The sequence below is a fragment of the Anolis sagrei genome, chromosome 2 (genome assembly GCF_037176765.1).
Source record: "Anolis sagrei isolate rAnoSag1 chromosome 2, rAnoSag1.mat, whole genome shotgun sequence".
In the NCBI taxonomy this organism is placed as follows: domain Eukaryota; kingdom Metazoa; phylum Chordata; class Lepidosauria; order Squamata; family Dactyloidae; genus Anolis; species Anolis sagrei.
In genome coordinates, this window is record NC_090022.1 from 10,959,510 (window position 1) to 10,979,268 (window position 19,759).

General features: G+C 44.4%; 2 pseudogenes; both read right to left on the bottom strand.

Moving 5' to 3' along the window:
• LOC132766168 (zinc finger protein 208-like) overlaps positions 1 to 19,759 on the bottom strand; it is a 146,698-nt pseudogene that overhangs the window by 102,635 nt on the left and 24,304 nt on the right.
• On the bottom strand, positions 1,021 to 12,505 carry LOC132766001 (zinc finger protein 665-like; annotated as a pseudogene).

A 19,759-nucleotide genomic window follows, 5' to 3' on the forward strand; every position in this document is an offset into this window, starting at 1 on the left:
TATTCCTGGACGACTTGTTTCCCAATTTGGAGTTGGATGTCCTCAAATCCCTCATCCACTCCGTCTTGCTGAGGTTGAAGATGACTTTCTTTTTGTGAGAAGACCGAGGCAAAGAAGGTATTTAGTAGTTCTGCCTTTTCCCTATCCCCTGTCAGCATTGCCCCATCTTCTCCTCGAAGAGGCCCTGTCGCCTCCTTGTTTTTCCTTTTTCTACTGACATAAGAAAAGAATTCCTTTTTATTGTTTTTAGTGTCCCTGGCAAGCCTGAGCTCGTTTTGTGCTTTAGCCTTGCTGACCTTTTCCCTGCAGGTGTTGGCTATTTGTTTGAATTCTTCTTTGGTGATTTCTCCCTTTTTCCAGTTCTTGTGCATGTCTCTTTTGTGTCTCAGCACAGTTAGAAGTTCTTTGGACATCCATTCTGGCTTCTTTGCACTGGTCCTATTTTTTTATTTTTGTTGGCACGGTTTGCAACTGCGCCTTGAGTATTTCACTCTTGAGAAACTCCCATCCATCCGTAGCTCCCTTGTCTTTTAGTATCTGTGTCCACGGAATGCTGCTCAGTGTTTCCTTCATTTTTTGGAAATCAGCTCTCCTAAAGTCCGAAATGCAGGTTTGACTTGTCTTCGTTTCGGCCTTCTTTTGTACCTCAAATTGCAGGAGCACATGGTCACTTGCCCCTAAGGATCCGACCACTTCAACCGCATCGATTAGGTCCTCCGCATTTGTTAGGATGAGATCAAGAGTAGCCAATCCCCTTGTTGCCTCTTCGTGGTAGAGGGTTGGACTGGATGGCCCATGAGGTCTCTTCCAACTCTAGGATTCTATGATTTTATAAGAAGAATTGTGGGAGTTGTTAAAACATGCCTAGAGGGCCAAAGTTTGCCCAGGCCTGCTCAACACAGACAAACTTATTTCCTTAATGTTAAAATCCAGGGACTTAAATTTTGCAAAATAGATCAAATTATCAGTCTATAACAATATCAATGACACATAAAATTGATAATTCTCAAATAACAACGCTTATATTTTTCAATTTAATATGGCTTAAAAGTGTGTGTGCCAGGAGCAGGGAAACAGGCAGGAAATGCTAGCCAGAGACACAACTTGTACATCAGGGGAAGTCATAGTGCAAGCATCATTTCCTTTGGCTTAGCCTCAAGAGAAGCACTGACTTTAATCCTGGAAGCCCAGCTGAAAAACAGCATTCACAACCTGGACATTTGCAGCCAAGGTGGTAAAGAAGCTGGAATGTAAGCCCAGAGGAACAATAGATGGAATTACATATGTTGGAGCATGCAAGGAATCAGTGAGTGTGTGTCTGTCAACCGTAAAATAAGATGCATGAAACTGATTGGCCAGGCAATGCCCGAGGAGATGGCTGAGCCTGGGACTTTTGGATACGGTTACATTTTGTTCAGGCTTGAGCTATGCAGATGCTCAGAGAGAGAAGCAAAGTGAAGCAGAGAGAGATACAGTGTTAGCCCCAACTTTTGCCAGCCTAGCAGTTTGAAAACATGCAAATGTGAGTAGATCAATCGATACCACTCTGGAGGGAAAGTAACGGTGCTCCATGAAGTCATGCCAGCCAGATGACCTTAAGAGGTGTCTACGGACAATGGCAGCTCTTTGGCTTAGAAACGGAGATGAGCACCAACCCCCAAAGTCGGACACGACTGGACTGAACCTCAGGGGAAAACCTTTACCTTCATCATTGTTCATACTTTCTCCCAGTCATGGACTCCAGGTTTATAGGAGATAAAACAGACACAGCTTTTACATTATGCAAAAGTTTGAAATATAACTAAAATAAAATAAAATACAGACCATTGGAAGGAAGAACAGCAAATATAGAAAACACAGAACATGGAAGGTCTTTTTTCCTGTCCAATCACCCCCCAAGGCCTGAGGAAACAAAAGGATCTTCACTTGCCAACAAAAAGACTGCAAATGGTAGTTCCCCATTTTCAGCCCGTAAGAGGGATGTTGTCTGTCCGTCCATCCATTCCTTTCTCGTTTAAATGCAATCTATTATATACTATGGTTTCACATATTGTCAGGAGATAGATCTCCACCTTTTATGAGCAAAGCTTGAGGTTGTATTGCCTAAGCCAAAACTGTAGCTGATGAACAAGCACTTCCATTAATTTTTGTGACTTGAATTAGAATACAATGAAGTTTTCAATCTGAAATTGTGTCTGCTGTCATTATTCATTCAATATTTATTTATTTATTTAAGTTTGCTCACAAAGTCGTATCCTTGATCACACAACAACTGCTATAAAACAAAAAGCCTTTGTTTAACCTTCATAAAAGAAGTTCACTGCCTCATTGCCCTCAAAGTCATGTTCAATTTGCCTGAACACATAACATGGAATAACTATTCTTCCGTGGTCCGACCACACCTGCAATACCGAGTCCAGTTCTGGGCACCACAACTGAAGGGAGATGTCGAGAAACTGGAATGTGTCCAGAGGAAGGGGACTGAAATGATTGAGGGTCTGGAAAACAAGCCTCCCTTTCTCTTTTTTCCTGTTCGCAACCCTTTCTCTTCCTCTCGCCATGCACACCAACCTCTATGCTCTCCGCACAACGACCCAGCTGAGTTGTGGAGTTGTGCTGTGTGGAGAGCAGAGGGAGTGCATGCATGGCAAGGGAAGCGGGGAGGCCGTGCCATCCAAAGTGACGGCACACGCACCTCCCTTTCTCTTCCTCTCGCCGCACATGCACCTCTCTGTTCTCCACACAGCAACCCTGCAGGAGGGCGCATGAACGGCAACAGGAGGGGGAAGGAGGTGTGCTTCTCTCTCCCTGTTATTGCCCCGTGTGTGCACACACCCCTTTCTCCTTCTTTTGCCTCAGGCACGGTAACTTTTCCAAGGCAGCTTTTATACTACGTGGGGATGAGATGAGAAATACCTATCAAAGGAGCAGCAGAGTTGGTAATTGCCTGGAAAGGCACCTGGCGTGCGGCAAGAAGTGAAGGTCCTGGCGGAAAGGCAGGGAATCGAAGAAGGGCTTTGTTCAGCTCCACACCTTCCCGCCAGGACCCTCAACAGAATATAAGCCGAGGGGAGCTTTTTTACCCTAAAAAAGGGCTGAAACACTTGGCTTATATTCGAGTATATACAGGTTTTTTTTAAGTGGCATGAGAATCGTATTTAACCCTCTGAAGGATTGTCACAAGGAGCTTGCTTTCTGCTGCTCCAAGAACAGGACCCCAATTTAGGGATTTAAATCTACCAAATCTTAGGCAGAATGTCTCAAAAGGTTCTGTTTGAAATCAGATATTTGCACACAAAGCCTGACCAGAGGAAAGGCACACCAGTCCCATAGTGATACCGGTGTGTTGAGAAGCAAAGTAATTCTCCAAAACAGTCCCAAGTCCATCAAAGCCAAAAAAAACAAGAGTTCAAAACCACAAAGAAAGTTGTCTAAGAGATCAGTCCAAAGTCAAGCCAAACCCTACTTAAAGCCAAGGGAATAACATGTGTCCATTGGGAAATTTTGAATGTTTGGTCTACTGCACCAGAATGTCCATAACCTGCCATTTCCCTGTTGCAACACATTTTATTAGCTTTTTCCTAGCTCTTTGGATAATTTCTCTCCTGTATATAGTCTCTGATGGTTCAAAAAGTATGAACACCGATAAAAACATTTCCCACGTGCCTGGCATTTATTTGTTTTTTAATCTGTGTGAATTCTGTGGTGCTTCCTGAGGGATGCAATGAGAGTAAAACACTTCCCACACTCCCGGCATTTTTATGGCTTCTCTCCTGTGTGGAGACTTTTGTGCTTCACAAAGGCTGAGATGTAAGCAAAACATTTCCCACAATCTGGGCATCTGTATGGTTTTTCTCCTGTATGAGTTCTCTGGTGGTTTAAAAGGGATGAATTCTGAGTAAAACACTGTCCACACTCCTGGCATTGGTACGGCTTCTCTCCTGTGTGGAGTCTTTTGTGGCTCACCAGGTTTGAACTGCAAGAAAAATATTTCCCACATTCATTGCATTGGTATGGCTTCTCTCCTGTGTGGAGTCTTTTGTGCTTTACCAAGGCTGAACTGGAAGCAAAACATTTCCCACACTCCTGGCATTGGTATGGCTTCTCTCCTGTGTGGAGTGTTCTGTGGCTCACCAAGTTTGAACTCGAAGCAAAACATTTCCCACACTCCAGGCATTGGTATGGCTTCTCTCCTGTGTGGAGTCTTTTGTGGCTCACCAAGGCTGAACTCACAGCAAAACATTTCCCACATTCCTGGCATTGGTATGGCTTCTCTCCTGTGTGGAGTCTTTTGTGGTTCACCAAGACCGAACTCTGAGCAAAACATTTCCCACACTCCTGGCATTGGTATGGCTTCTCCCCTGTGTGGACTCTTTTGTGGCTCACCAAGGATGAATTCAGTGCAAAACATTTCCCACACTCCTGGCATTGGTATGGTTTCTCCCCTGTGTGGAGTTTTTTGTGCTTCACCAAGTGTGAATTTTGAGCAAAACATTTCCCACACTCCTGGCACTGGTATGGCTTCTCTCCTGTGTGGAGTCTTTTGTGGTTCTCCAAGATTGAACTGTAAGCAAAACATTTCCCACACTCCTGGCATTGGTATGGCTTCTCTCCTGTGTGGAGTCTTTTGTGCCTCACCAAATGTGAACTGTTAGCAAAACATTTCCCACATTCCTTGCATTGGTATGGCTTCTCTCCTGTGTGGAGTCTTTTATGGCTTACCAAGGCTGAATTCACAGCAAAACATTTCCCACACTCCTGGCATTGGTATGGCTTCTCTCCTGTGTGGAGTCTTTTATGGCTCACCAAATGTGAACTGCGAGCAAAATATTTCCCACACTCCTGGCATTGATATGCCTTCTCCCCTGTGTGGAATTTTTTGTGGCTCACTAAGGCTGAACTCACAGCAAAAGATTTCCCACACTCCTGGCATTGGTATGGCTTCTCTCCTGTGTGGACTCTTTTGTGCCTCATCAAGTGTGAATTGTGAGCAAAACATTTCCCACACTCCTGGCATTGGTATGGCTTCTCTCCTGTGTGGAGTCTTTTGTGCCTCACCAAGGCTGAACTGTAAGCAAAACATTTCCCACATTCCTTGCATTTGTATGTCCTCTCTCCTGCGTGGAGTCTTTTGTGCCTCACAGAGTGTGAACTCTGGATAGCAGATTTCCCACACTCCTGGCTTATGAGATCTTCAGTTCCTTCAAAGATTTCTTCTTGGCTCAGATCTGGCAGTTTGTAATCAGCAATACATTTTGCTGATTCTTTCCATTTATTTTGGCTTTTCCCAGAACTGAGTGTCTTGTGAAGAATAAGTTCCATATTTTGGATAAAACACTGCCCATATACTTTGCATTTGGAAGACCTTTCTCTGGCAGAACCTCCATCTTCTTTCTGGTTTTGCTGGCAGCTAGGAAGGCCCCCACTGTGTCGCAAAGGCTTCCTGTGTTTGTTGTTCCAGTTATCTGTTGTGAAGGAGACAGAAACAATAATTCTTCAGTGTAAGCGTTAAGGAATTTAGGGAAATAACATAAGAAGGAGATTGAAATGATCCTTAAAATAACATATGGAGGAAAGTATGGAAGAAAAGAAGATATAGATGATGCCCCCTCCCCACCCCTTGTTCAGTAAAGATGGACACTCTTTGTCTGGCTGGAGCCTCTGAGGGAGAGGTGAGTAACATATGCTCCAGAGGCTACCTGTTCATCAGCCCAGCCTGGCTTTTTATTCTGTCTCCTTCTTTCTGGGAGAATGGAGGAATTTTCCCTTCACATTCAAATGCTCACCTTTTTCTCTAGCTAAATCTTTACCTTACTACCACCCATTTTACAGTTTTGCATGACAAGGCTGGAAAGATACAAGATTGTGACTGTAAAGAAAAAGGGGAGAAAAGAATGAAGGCAGGGAAGGGAACAAAAATTAAAAAAAATCTGCAAAACGTGACCAGATATAGTGACCTCCACGTAACACCACCCTGGAGAGAGTGGATATTTCCTCCTAACCATCCCGGTTTGTGAGGAGTGAGAAGACTGTGCACCAGAGGGAAGAGCTGTTAGTAATCCAAATGCCGCAATCACAGAGACTTCTTGGAAATACCATTCTGAGGACTGTCTCTTTGTTCAGCCAATTGCTCTGGTTCCAATACCTGTCTAATTCTGCCTGGCTTTTACAGGGGAGAGGCAACTTCTTCACCTATGAGAATTTAGGGAAGTGACAGGGGATATATGAACTATTTCCTAACCGTTAGGGTGGTATAAATATAGAGAATTTTTCAAAAAGATGGACTCAATTTGAAATAGCTATATTTCTGTAATTGTGAATCTACCATGAATGACACTCTTACCACTTGAAAGAGAGGGATATAGAGTTTGATTACTGCTATATGGCTCTCCCAGTGCACAAAAAACCCTGAGCCCCAAACATTGACAAGCACAGGACACATTATGTTTTAGGTCACCATCTTGCGAATGACTGAGGCAGGGGCTGTTTGGTGCTGGGAGAGGCAGTGTAGAAAGAGAGCTTAGCTTCAGACATGCAGACGCTAGCCTGCATAGTTGTGTCTGCGTATCTGAATCCAGGGGAAGTTTGTTCTTTTTCATGATCACAACAACAAGAATATGTATTACGGTCCATAGACCCATCAGTAAACAAACAGTCATTTTGAATTCTGCCATCTCAGGAGAAGTTCACTGTACAAGATACATCTGAGTACTGTTGCTACTAAGAAGTTGCAACGTACTTTATCTAAGTTGTTGTAAGGATCAAGGTTGTTTGTGCTACAACTTTAAGTTATTGTAAGGTTCAAGGCTGTTTCAGTTAATTGAAGAGCTAATTGAGAGCATTACTTTCATGTGTATAAAGATAGCTACTGTGTGTTTAGTTTCTTTGCCATTGTGCGTTTATGCCTTTGTGTGTCTATGCCTCTGCGTGTTTTTGCTTTTGTGTCACTTTGCCTTGTGTAAGCCGGGGACTATGCTGCAGATGTCCTGCGAAGACACAGCCATGTGAAGAAGACAAGGATTCTTATCACAGCTGAGTAAAGATAACTCTCAGAAGATATTATTTTGTGTTACTTTTTTGGAAACAGCAATCCTGCTATTTTATTTTGTATGCTGCCAATACTACAATATTTTTCTTTTCTACTTTAAGCCGAAGTCTCATGTGGTTTTCTTTTATGAGCCAAGTCATCACACACAAAGTTAACTGGGCTAGAGTCAATCTGCATGCTACTCATGCTATCGCATGACAAGTACCTCACGGAGGTTGAGAAGATCGGGATATAAAAGTTTTAAATAAATTTTAAATAAATAAATACATCTACACAGTTTCAAGTAATACCCCTATCAAAGGTTAGTTGCTTCCTCCGCCTTGTTGCCACTGCGAGGCATTTTGCCACCATGAGAGTCACATTGTGGCACTTGTCCTCTAAGGGATATCTAGCAATCCTCTGCATATGAGGGATGGCTGGTCATGTGGGACAGGATTGGATATAAAATTTGCTTACGTTGCACTGTGTAATAGCGGCACTGCAATAAAATGTATTGTGTTGTTTCTATTTCATTTCCTCCACAGGGACATAGTCTTTGAGAGGAAGGAACTCCAGGCAGTCTGCCTCTTAGCAGCTCTGAGGGAAATACGTTGAATCTCGCCTTTGTAAAGAGACCAGTTGTGGCAAGGGTGTGTGGTATGCGGCAAGGGTGTGTGGTATGCGGCAAGGGTGTGTGGTATGCTTGGACTTGACTCCAGTTATGGAAGTCTTCCCACTGGAGTCCAAATTGGTGGTAATGTTGGAGTTGCTCAGGCACCAATTCAATACATTATTCTTCATGAGGGTTTGGGCATCTAATTGTGTTTACCAACACCCTTCCATGTCTCTGGTTTTAATTCTTTTTAAAATATTGTAATTCCATTAAAATGTCCAAATATGTTTTAAGTTTTAAAACTATTTGCATCATTTGCCTTTGTTTTCTCAGATGTCCTGGATGCCCTTCCCAGATCTCTACAGGGAGAGTGGGATATTGAAAGGTCCAGGAAGTCATCACACTGACATCAACCATGAAGAAAGTAAAACACGACAGCCACAGTCCCACCTGAGCCCCTGAGAAAGTTCCAAAAGGAGGTTTAGATCAAGAGGAGAAGATGTAATAGTTCCTAAAACATGCCACCTTGAAACAGCAAATCAGCTGAGAGAAAAAGGAGATTGTTCTCTGTATCAGAAAGACTATATTTTACTAGTATGTCGTATGCTTGTAACATTAGCCCTGCCTTGAGGACGTTCAGGGATTGGGATGATTAACATCTTGCTTCCACCAGGGACTGGGATCCTGCATTTTGAAATAGAAATCCCCATCAGAGAAGGAGCCTTACCAAGAGAGTCCACCATCCCATGAATTTCCTCCATTATCTGCACGTATAAGGCTATCTGATCAGGATTGAGGAGAATCCACTCCTCCAAAGAGAAATGGACAGCCACGTCCTCAAAGGCAATTGGGCCCTGGTGGAAAAAGAACACATTTCCTTCTCACATATAGGAAATCAAGAAAAATATGTACAAGAATCTCTTGGAAATGATTTAGGTCTCTGTTGGTTCAATCTTTCCTTTTTCAACATATGTTTGATGATTAAGCCTGGAATAAATGACCCTCAGGCAGTCCCATTCCTCCTCTCCCAGGAATCCATCTGCTTACCTGATTCAATTCCACTCCATCACAAAAGGGAAGAACCGGCGGAGAATTCTGCAACAACATCATTCCAGCCCCTGGGAGGGGGAGGGAGGGAGGGAGAGAAAGAGAGAGAGCGCACAAGGGTTGGAAAGCTGATCACATAAACATGTCTCAGAAATTACAATTAAGTCCTGAAAAGAAACTTATGAGGAAATGGCCCTATGAACACAGGAGCATTCTCCAGCCCAGGAATAAGTTTTGGAGTTTAGGCCATTTCATCTGAAGCAGTAGCTTGGATTGAAACTAGTACCGGGATTGTGGCGCAGCTGGCTGAGTGTCAGCTGCATTAAGATCATTCTGACCAAAAGGTCATGAGTTCGAAGCCAGCCCGGGCTGGAGTGGGTGTCCAGCCATTGTGTAGCCCGTTGTCGACCTTTGCAACCCGAAAGACAGTTGCATCTGTCAAGTAGGAAAATAAGGCACCACCTTGTGTGGGAGGCTAAATTTAACTAATTTATGAGGACATAAAGAAAGAAGACTCCGGGGAATGTGGAATGCGGAAGAACTTCATCGGTGTCGTTGATGGACGATGAAAAGCAGCAGCTCCCCTGGCGGCCAGAAAAAAAGTTAAATAGCCTTTTTTCTGTTAAATGTTGTTTGTCAAACTGGCATTGAATGTTTGCCATATATGTGTTGACTGTAATCCGCCCTGAGTCCCCTGCGGGGTGAGAAGGGCGGAATATAAGAACTGTAAATAAATAAATAAATAAATAAATAAATACTGTGCTTGGTAGTTCCAACTGACTAAAGTAGTTCCAATTGTCTTTTGCAATCAAATGCTTACCTATATACTAGTTTCAGGCTGAAATGATCCTACATCTATGCCTTCTCTAGCTCAAACTGATTGTGGGTGTGCTACAATCCCCTGAAGGCCAATTTGCATTGACATAAAACACCAAAACTCCCAGAAGGGTTCCTCCTTACCCTGCAAAGCGGCAGCCCCATCTCCTTCCTGCTTGAGTTCTTTCTGCTGGAGGTTCTGGGTGGTGCCCGAGTGAGATTTTTCTGATTCAGGGACATCAGGCTGGACTTTAATGCAGATATTTTGGGCCTGGAAGAGCACAGAGTATTCCAGAAGTAGTATGGATAAAAATCAGGGTCACCAAATTTGAGCAGAGCATCAACTGAGCTCACAGTGGATATTGAAGTGAGAGCAGGAGGGGCAGAGCAGAGTCTGGCTTCTCCCTCACATCGGTCCCATCTTGGAAGGAAGGCAGGACGTACGTTTACTCTATCCATCAATCCCAAGGTGAGGGAACCCAAGGGAATGCTCTCACCTGTCCGTCCTGCTTCTCGTCCTCTGTCCGACTGAGGAGGAAGCCTTCCGCCAGGGCCACCGCCTGGGAAGAGGTCTCTGCCCCACACTCTCGGACCCAGCTCCCCATCTCTGGGGGCAGGAGGCTCAGGAACTGCTCCAGGATCACCAGGTCCAGCATCTCCGCCTTGGTGTGTTGCTCTGGCTTCAGCCACTGGCGGCAGAGAGAGTGGAGGCGGCTGCAAACCTCTCTGGGTCCATCGCCCTCTCGGTAGGAGCACTGCCTGAAGCGCTGCAACTGCATGTGTGAACTATAAAGGTCCACACTCAGGAACTTATGTGTAGTTGTTACCCAGGATGTTCCACTGCTCCCAAGTCCTGCTTCAATTCCAGGTGAGTTGGATCTCTCCATGTTGGAACTACTTTTTGTAGAAGAAGCAAATTGGATCCAAGATGCTTTTCCTCCCTCCTCTCTCAAGGGAAAGAAATCCCAAAACAGGCTCTATTCCAAAATTCTCAGCCAACAATCACATTTCCTCTGTGAAAGAAAGGCAGAATTAGACAACAGGCTTTGGGATACTTTTTCTTGGAAAAAATATTTATCCCAGAGCCAGGTAATGCGGGGCCCTCCTTCCACTTGGGTCTTATTTATTTATTATTTATTTAAAACATTTATATTCTGCCCTTCTCACTCCGAAGGGGACTCAGGGCAGAGCACAACATATCTACGGCAAACATTCAATACCGGGACACAAATTCTTATATACATACATAAACATTGAAAACATTTATCACAATATTAAAACGCACCATTTAAAACTGTCCTAGTCATCCACGTGAAATCTAATTGGCCTGGTAATCTTTGATTCTCCAGCCTCACCTGGCCTCCCACTGAGTTCCCATTTAGTCCCAACCCACGCTGGACCCGCCCGTGATTCCTTCAGCTGATGCCTCGTGATCCATAGCCTTACTTGTAAAGAAGAACCAAGAGAAACCCACCAAGAAAATCCAACAAATGCTACGTTCAGCAAAGGACAAGAGGGATCCTCTCACCTCTGCAGGACTCTACCGTATACCATGCAGCTGTGGACAAGTCTACAGAGGGACCACCAAATGCAGCATTGCCCAAACATGAATCAAGGAACATGAAAGGCACTGCAGACTACTTCAACCAGAGAAGTCAGCCATCCAGAACTCCTTACTCAGAGCCAAGGCTGTTTACAGGAATTGAATCCAAAAATTGTGTCCAATTCTGGGCACCACAATTCAAGAGAGATATTGACAAGCTGGAATGTGTCCAGAGGAGAGCGACTAAAATGATCAAGGGTCTGGAGAACAAGCCCTATGAGGAGCGGCTTAGGGAACTGGGCATGTTTAGCCTGAAGAAGAGAAGGCTGAGAGGAGATATGATAGCCATGTATAAATATGTGAGAGGAAGCCACAGGGAGGAGGAGGGAGCAAGCTTGTTTTCTGCTTCCTTGGAGACTAGGACGCGGAACAATGGCTTCAAACTACAAGAGAGGAGATTCCATCTGAACATTAGGAAGAACTTCCTGACTGTGAGAGCCGTTCAGCAGTGGAACTCTCTGCCCCGGAGTGTGGTGGAGGCTCCTTCTTTGGAAGCTTTTAAGCAGAGGCTGGATGGCCATCTGTCAGGGGTGATTTGAATGCAATATTCCTGCTTCTTGGCAGGGGGTTGGACTGGATGGCCCATGAGGTCTCTTCCAACTCTTTGATTCTATGATTCTATGATTCTAACTATAATGCTGATAGGAAATCAAAACAGAACTGATAGCCACCTATAAGAATTGAATTACAACATCATAACACCTGATGAAGACATTGTGAAACAAGGGAAACAACCCGGGAGACCTTGTTGTGTGTCACTATCATTGATGTTGTTTATGGAAGAAGATCTTTCGACAACATAGAAAGTGTTATTTTGTGCCATTGTGCCGGATATTGTTTAACTGTTGTTTTGGAAGCTCTAAGCTCATTGTATTGACGAAATATTGATAAACCATGTGTCATTGTTTTTGATGTCGTTTATGAAAGAAGATCTTTCGATGATATAGGAAGTGTTATTTTGTGTGTCACTGTGCCTGACATTATGTAATTGTGATTTTGGAAGCTCTAGTTTTACTATGTTAACAAAGTATTGAAAAATTATCTTCCAATTATAAACAGTCTTTAATTAATCGTGTGAATGTTCTCCTGTTACATTCAATGTAGAAATTCTTAGAATATAGAAATTGTGATTGGCAATCTACAGTTTTTGTAATTGCTTCTCCCTCCTCCCAAGGACCCCCTGGTTGGAGAACCTGGTGACCCCCCACTCCCACCTGAGTCCAGGCCCTCCCTCCAAGAGTTGTGGGCTTCAGCCTCTCTTTGGCCCTTTGGAGAAGGAAGTCTGGGAAGAAGACTCACCGGAAGGAGAGGAAGAAGCGGAAGAGGCCAAAGGGGGAAACTCTTCTCTTCTCTCCCAGCCAGGCAAGGAAGAGTGGAGTGGAGGGAGTTTGGTTCCTAGAGGGGCAGGAAAGGCCTGTATAAGGAGGCCCACTTCCTTCCTGCCTCTCTGGGCACCACTCTCCCTCTCTTAACCCTTCCTTGCCCAGAGTGACACTGGAAGGAGGGGGAAAGAGCATCTCTCCAAAGCCCTGCAACCAAAGGATGAAAGATGAAGGCAGAGACAGAGTCATGAGGTTTTGATGGAGCAACTCATGCCTTTGCTCCTCAATCCATTGACCTGCTTGGGGAGAGAATCATAGAATCATAGAATCAAAGAGTTGGAAGAGACCTCATGGGCCATCCAGTCCAACCCCCTTCTGCCAAGAAGCAGGAATATTGCATTCAAACCACCCCTGACAGATGGCCATCCAGCCTCTGTTTAAAACCTTCCAAAGAAGGAGCCTCCACCACACTCCGGGGCAGAGAGTTCCACTGCTGAACGGCTCTCACAGTCAGGAAGTTCTTCCTCATGTTCAGATGGAATCGCCTCTCTTGTAGTTTGAAGCCATTGTTCCTTGATCTAGTCTCCAAGGAAGCAGAAAACAAGCTTGCTCCCTCCTCCCTGTGGCTTCCTCTCACATATTTATACATTTATTTATTTATTTATTTACGACATTTATATGCCGCCTTTCTCACCCCAAAGGGGACTCAGAGCGGCTTACAAGTACATACAACATAATACATAACTAGCATAGTACTATTACATCATTCATAACACTAGTACTACATAATATTACATTATTGCTAGGGGAGGGGCGCTGATGTCACAGGGGACAAGATGGCAATGTCCTCCTGGCTCCCCTTCTTTATTCTGGCCCCAGAGTGGCCGTTGGTGCTGGGGGAGGGGCGCTGATGTCACATGGCTATCATATCCCCTCTCAGCCTTCTCTTCTTCAAGCTAAACATGCCCAGCTCTTTTAGCCGCTCCTGATAGGGCTTGTTCTCCAGACCTTTTATCATTTTAGTTGCTCTCCTCTGGACACATTCCAGCTTGTCAATATCTCTCTTGAATTGTGGTGCCCAGAATTGGACACAATATTCCAGGTGTGGTCTAACCAAAGCAGAATAGAGGGGTAGCATGACTTCCCTAGATCTAGACACTATGCTCCTCTTGATGCAGGCCAAAATCCCATTGGCTTTTTTTGCCGCCACATCACATTCCTGGCTCATGTTTAACTTGCTGTCCACGAGGACTCCCAAGATCTTTTTCACACGTACTGCTCTCGAGCCAGGCATTGTCCCCCATTCTGTATCTTTGCATTTCATTTTTCCTGCCTAAGTGGAGTATCTTGCATTTGTCACTGTTGAACTTCATTTTGTTAATTTTGGCCCATCTCTCTAATCTGTCAAGTAATACTGGTTCCTAGATGTAGTCATGGAAGAAAAATGCCCATTCATAGGATAGTTAGTCAGAGGTATTCTCTCCCTGCCAACCCCACTGAACATTAAGAGGATTCCATCCATCCAGGGAGCAGAGCAGAGCCTCCATCTACAACCGAGAAGGAAGGTCTCAGTTTGGGGTCAAGGCCCAGGGCTCCCTTTTCCCAAGGAGGAGGAGGACAGGCTTGGGTGGGAGATACAACAAAAGAGATTGAAAGATGGGCTGAAAGCCGACCTAAAAAACTGTGGCATAGACACCGAGAAATGGGAAACCCTGGCCCTTGAGGCTCTAACTGGAGGTCAGCTGTGACCAGCAGTGCTGCGGAAGTCGAAGAGGCACAAATGGAGGATGAAAGGAAGAAACGTAACAACAGGAAGGTGCATCAAGCCAACCCTGACAGGGACCCCCTCCCATCTGGAAACCAATGTCCTCACTGTGGGAGATCATGCGGATCAAGAATTGGGCTCCACAGCCACCCACGGGCCCACCGCCAAGACACCTATTCTTGATCCACATGTTCCCCCACAGTGAGGTAATTGGTTTCCAGATGAAAAAAAGATGGGAAGCAGAGGCTGGATGGCCATCTGTTGGGGGCGCTTTGAACAGCTTGTCCTACTCCTTGGCGGGGGGTTGGACTGGAACTCTATGATTCCATGATTCTAAGCAACCCTATGCAGAAGATGTGAAGTTCTGATGGGACCGCAAAGAAAAGCAGGACTCCGGATACAGGGAGCACAACGGGGAAGTGAGAATAAATAAATACATGAATTATAGAGGTTGTATTTTGTAATGAAATGGAATAGAAATGTAATTCTATTATTATTATGAAGAAGAAGAACAAGCCCTATGAGGAGTGGCTTAAAGAGCTGGGCATGTTTAGCCTGAAGAAGAGAAGGCTGAGAGGAGATATGATAGCCATGTATAAATATGTGAGAGGAAGTCACAGGGAGGAGGGAGCAAGCTTGTTTTCTGCTTCCTTGGAGACTAGGACGTGGAACAATGGCTCCGAACTACAAGAAAGAAGATTCCATCTGAACACGAGGAAGAACTTCCTGACTGTGAGAGCCGTTCAGCAGTGGAACTCTCTGCCCCAGAGTGTGGTGGAGGCTCCTTCTTTGGAAGCTTTTGAACAGAGGCTGGATGGCCATCTGTCAGGGGTGCTTTTAATGCAATATTCCTGCTTCTTGGCGGAAGGGGGTTGGACTGGATGGCCCAGGAGGTCTCTTCCAACTCTTTGATTCTATGATTTTATAAGAAGAATTGTGGGAGTTGTTAAAAAATGCCTAGAGGGCCAAAGTTTGCCCAGGCCTGCTCTACACAGACAAACTTATTTCCTTAATGTATAAAATCCAGGGACTTAAATTTTGCAAAATAGATCAAATTATCAGTCTATAACAAAATCAATGACACATAAAATTGATAATTCTCAAATAACAACAAGGCTTGTGTTTTTCAATTTAATATGGCTTAAAAGTGTGTGTGCCAGGAGCAGGGAAACAGGCAGGAAATGCTAGCCAGAGACACAACTTGTACATCAGGGGAAGTCATAGTGCAAGCATCATTTCCTTTGGCTTAGCCTCAAGAGAAGCACTGACTTTAATCCTGGAAGCCCAGCTGAAAAACAGCATTCACAACCTGGACATTTGCAGCCAAGGTGGTAAAGAAGCTGGAATGTAAGCCCAGAGGAACAATAGATGGAATTACATATGTTGGAGCATGCAAGGAATCAGTGAGTGTGTGTCTGTCAACCGTAAAATGAGATGCATGAAACTGATTGGTCAGGCAATGCCCGGGGAGATGGCTGAGCCTGGGACTTTTGGATACAGTTACATTTTGTTCAGGCTTGAGCTATGCTCAGAGAGAGAGAGAAGAGCAAAACAGAGAGAGACAGAGTTTGGAGTGTGCTCTCACTTCATGAGCTACTGAAGGGGTTTATCCATATGGACAAAGAAAGACCATTTTAAACCTCTCATAAAAGGACATTGTGTGAGTTAATGTAACTGATCACATTGTACGTATGTTATTCTGAACTATGGAGAGTAAACTACTTGTTATTTACAGTTCACCTGTGTGGCATGTTTTCTTTCTCTGGCAATGCAGTGTGTGGGCTGATCAACCCCCAGAGTCGGAGATGACTGGACTTAATCTCAGGGGAAAACCTTGACATTACCTTAATCATTGTTCATACTTACTAAGGAAGTAATGCTACCCCTCTATTCTGCTTCGGTTAGACCACATCTGGAATATTGTGTCCAATTCTGGGCACCACAATTCAAGAGAGATATTGACAAGCTGGAATGTGTCCAGAGGAGGGCGACTAAAATGATCAAGGGTCTGGAGAACAAGCCCTATGAGGAGCGGCTTAAGGAGCTGGGCATGTTTAGCCTGAAGAAGAGAAGGTTGAGAGGAGATATGATAGCCATGTATAAATATGTGAGAGGAAGCCACAGGGAGGAGGGAGCAAGCTTGTTTTCTGCTTCCTTGGAGACTAGGACGCGGAACAATGGCTTTAAACTACAAGAGAGGAGATTCCATCTGAACATGAGGAAGAACTTCCTGACTGTGAGAGCTGTTCAGCAGTGGAACTCTCTGCCCCGGAGTGTGGTAGAGGCTCCTTCTTTGGAAGCTTTTAAACAGAGGCTGGATGGCCATCTGTCAGGGGTGATTTGAATGCAATATTCCTGCTTCTTGGCAGAAAGGGGTTGGACTGGATGGCCCATGAGGTCTCTTCCAACTCTTTGATTCTATGATTCTATGATTCTCCCAGTCAGGGATTCCAGGTTTGCAGGAGATAAAATAGATACAGATTTTTTAAAAACTATGCAAAAATTTAAAATAGCACTAAAATAAAACGCAGACCATTGGAAGGAAGAACAGCAAATATAGAAAACACAGAACACGGAACGTCTTTTTTCCTGTGCAACCAGCCCCCCAAGGTCTGAGCAAACCAAAGGATCTTCACTTGTCTACAAAAAGATAGCAAATTGTAGTTCCCCAGTTTTAGCCCATAAGAGGGATATTGTCTCTCCGTCCATCCATTCCTTTCTCATTTAAATGCAATCTAGTATATACTGTGGTTTGACGTATTGTCAGTAGATTCCCACCTTTCATGAGCAAAGCTTAATGTTGTATTGTCTAAGTCAAAAATGTAGCTGCTGAACAAGCACTTCCAATAATGTTTTCTGACTTTGGTCATGTCACTTCTTTTCTAAAATATCTCCCTTATTTATTTCCATGATGAATTAAAAGGCTGAGAGGAGGCATGATGGTGAAGTATAAATATGTGAGGGGAAGTCATAGAGAGGAGGGAGCAAGCTTGTTTTCTGCTGCCCTGGAGACTAGGACGCAATGGAACAATGGCTTCAAACTACAGGAGAGGAGAGAGCTGTGAGAGCTGTTCAGCAATGGAACTCTCTGCCTCAGAGTGTGGTGGAGGCTCCTTCTTTGGAGGCTTTTAAACAGACCCTGGATGGCCATCTCTCGGGGGTGCTTTGAATGCAATTTTCCTGCTTCTTAGCAGAATGGGGTTGGACTGGATGACCCACGAGGTCTCTTCCAACTCTAGGATTCTGGGATTCTATTCTCTTTTCCTTTTTCACTCTGCTTTGATAGCTTTGATCACTCACACAGGCTGAGCTATTGTTTTTGTTACATACCAAAAAGAACATCTTGTTCAGAAGATAAAAACCAAGGGCAGGTTTTGGGGACAAAATTTTGGCTTTTGTTTTGATTCAGAGATAAGTCAAGGGCAAAACTTAGGGATACGGAATAAACAAATATTTTCCTCTTCTTTTAAAGTGTGTAATGGGAACATAATCAGGAAGAATCAGAGAGGAGGAGTGGGTCTGCTTATTTACGTGGTTACGATGCGGGTGTAAATGGCATTGCTGATCTGAAAATGTTGACACCTATACCCTCATAATGTAGCCTGAAACAAAGCTGGGGAAGAAGGAAGAGCAGAGCGGTGAAGGGCTCTCTTTCCTGATTCAAACTGAAAAAAGAAAGGCAACCATCCCCCCGCTCTCATCCGCCTCATCCTCTCACCACACGCTGGGTGCCTTTCCAAGAAATTACCAACTCTGCGGTTCCTTTGATATATATTTCTCATCTCGTCCCCACGTAGTATAAAAGCCGTCTCCATTTGGAAAAGTTACCATGCATTCGGTGAAAGGAGAAAAGAAGGTGCACACACGCATGGCAGGAGCAGGGATGGAGGCGTACGTTTCCCTTCCCACTCCTATCTCCCTTTCTCTTCCTCTCGCAGTGCATGCAAACTTCTCTGCTCTCCACACAGCAACCCAGCTGGGTTGCTGCGTGGAGAGCAGAGAGGTCGTGCGCATGGCAAGAGAAGGGCAGAGGTGTGTGCTGCCCAATCACATGCCTCCTTTTCTCTTCCTCTCACCACATGTGCACCCTCTCTGTTCTCCACACAGCAACCCTGTTGGAGGGCTCATGCACACCGATAGGAAGGGGAAGGGTTAGTGTTGTGTGGCAAGAGGTGAGGGTCCTGGCGGAAAAGCAGGGAATCAAAGAAGGGCTTTTTTCAGCCCCACACCTTTCCACCAGGACCGTAAAGTATTTTTTTAAAGGTGGCATGACAATCGTATTTAACCCTCTCAAGGATTATCAGAGGGAGCTTGCTTTCTGCTGCTCCAAGAACAGGACCCGATTTAGGGATTTAAATGACAAGAAAGAGGAATCTACCAAATCTTAGGCAGAACTTCTCAAAAGGTTCTGTTTGAAATCAGATATTTACCCACAAAGCCAGTTCAGTCCCATGGTGATATCGATGTGTAGAGAAGCAAAATAATAACAGTCCCAAGTCAAACAAAGCCAAACAAAACCAAAAAACTGAACAAGAATTCAAACCCAAGAGAGTTGTATTGGATAATTGAGTTGAAAACCACAAAGAAAGTTGTCTAAGAGATCAGTCCAAAGTCAAGCCAAACCCTACTTAAAGCCAAGGGAATCATACGTGTTCATCGGGAAATGTTGAAAGTAATGCTTACAGCACCAGAATGTCCAGAACCTGCCTTTTCCCTCTTGCAACATTTTATTAGTTTCTTCCCAGTTCTTTCTCTTCTGTACGTAGTCTCTGATGGTTCAATAAGTATGAATCCCAATAAAAATATTTCCCACGTGCTTGGCATTTTTAACCTGTGTGAATTCTTTCATGGTTCCTAAGGGATGAAATGTGAGTAAAACATTTCCCACAATCCATGCATCTGTATGGCTTTTCTCCTGTGTGGAGTCTTTTATGCCTCACCAAGTTTGAACTGCGAGCAAAACATTTCCCACACTCCTGGCATTGGTATGGCTTCTCTCCTGTGTGGAGTCTTTTATGGCTCACCAAATGTGAACTCACAGCAAAAGATTTCCCACACTCCTGGCATTGGTATGGCTTCTCTCCTGTGTGGACTCTTTTGTGCCTCATCAAGTGTGAATTGTGAGCAAAACATTTCCCACACTCCTGGCATTGGTATGGCTTCTCTCCTGTGTGGAGTCTTTTGTGTCTCACCAAGGCTGAACTGTTAGCAAAACATTTCCCACATTCCTTGCATTTGTATGTCCTCTCTCCTGTGTGGAGTGTTTTGTGCTTTACCAAGTTTGAACTGCAAGCAAAACATTTCCCACAATCTGGGCATCTGTATGGTTTTTCTCCTGTATGAGTTCTCTGGTGGATTGTGAGGGATGAATAATAAGTAAAACATTGTCCACAATCCTTGCATTTGTACGATTTCTTTCCTGTATGGATGCTCTGATGTTTCATTAGTGATGTCCTCCGAGGAAAACACTTTCCACACTCCTGGCATTGATATGGCTTCTCTCCTGTGTGGACTCTTTTGTGCCTCATCAAGTGTGAATTGTGAGCAAAACATTTCCCACACTCCT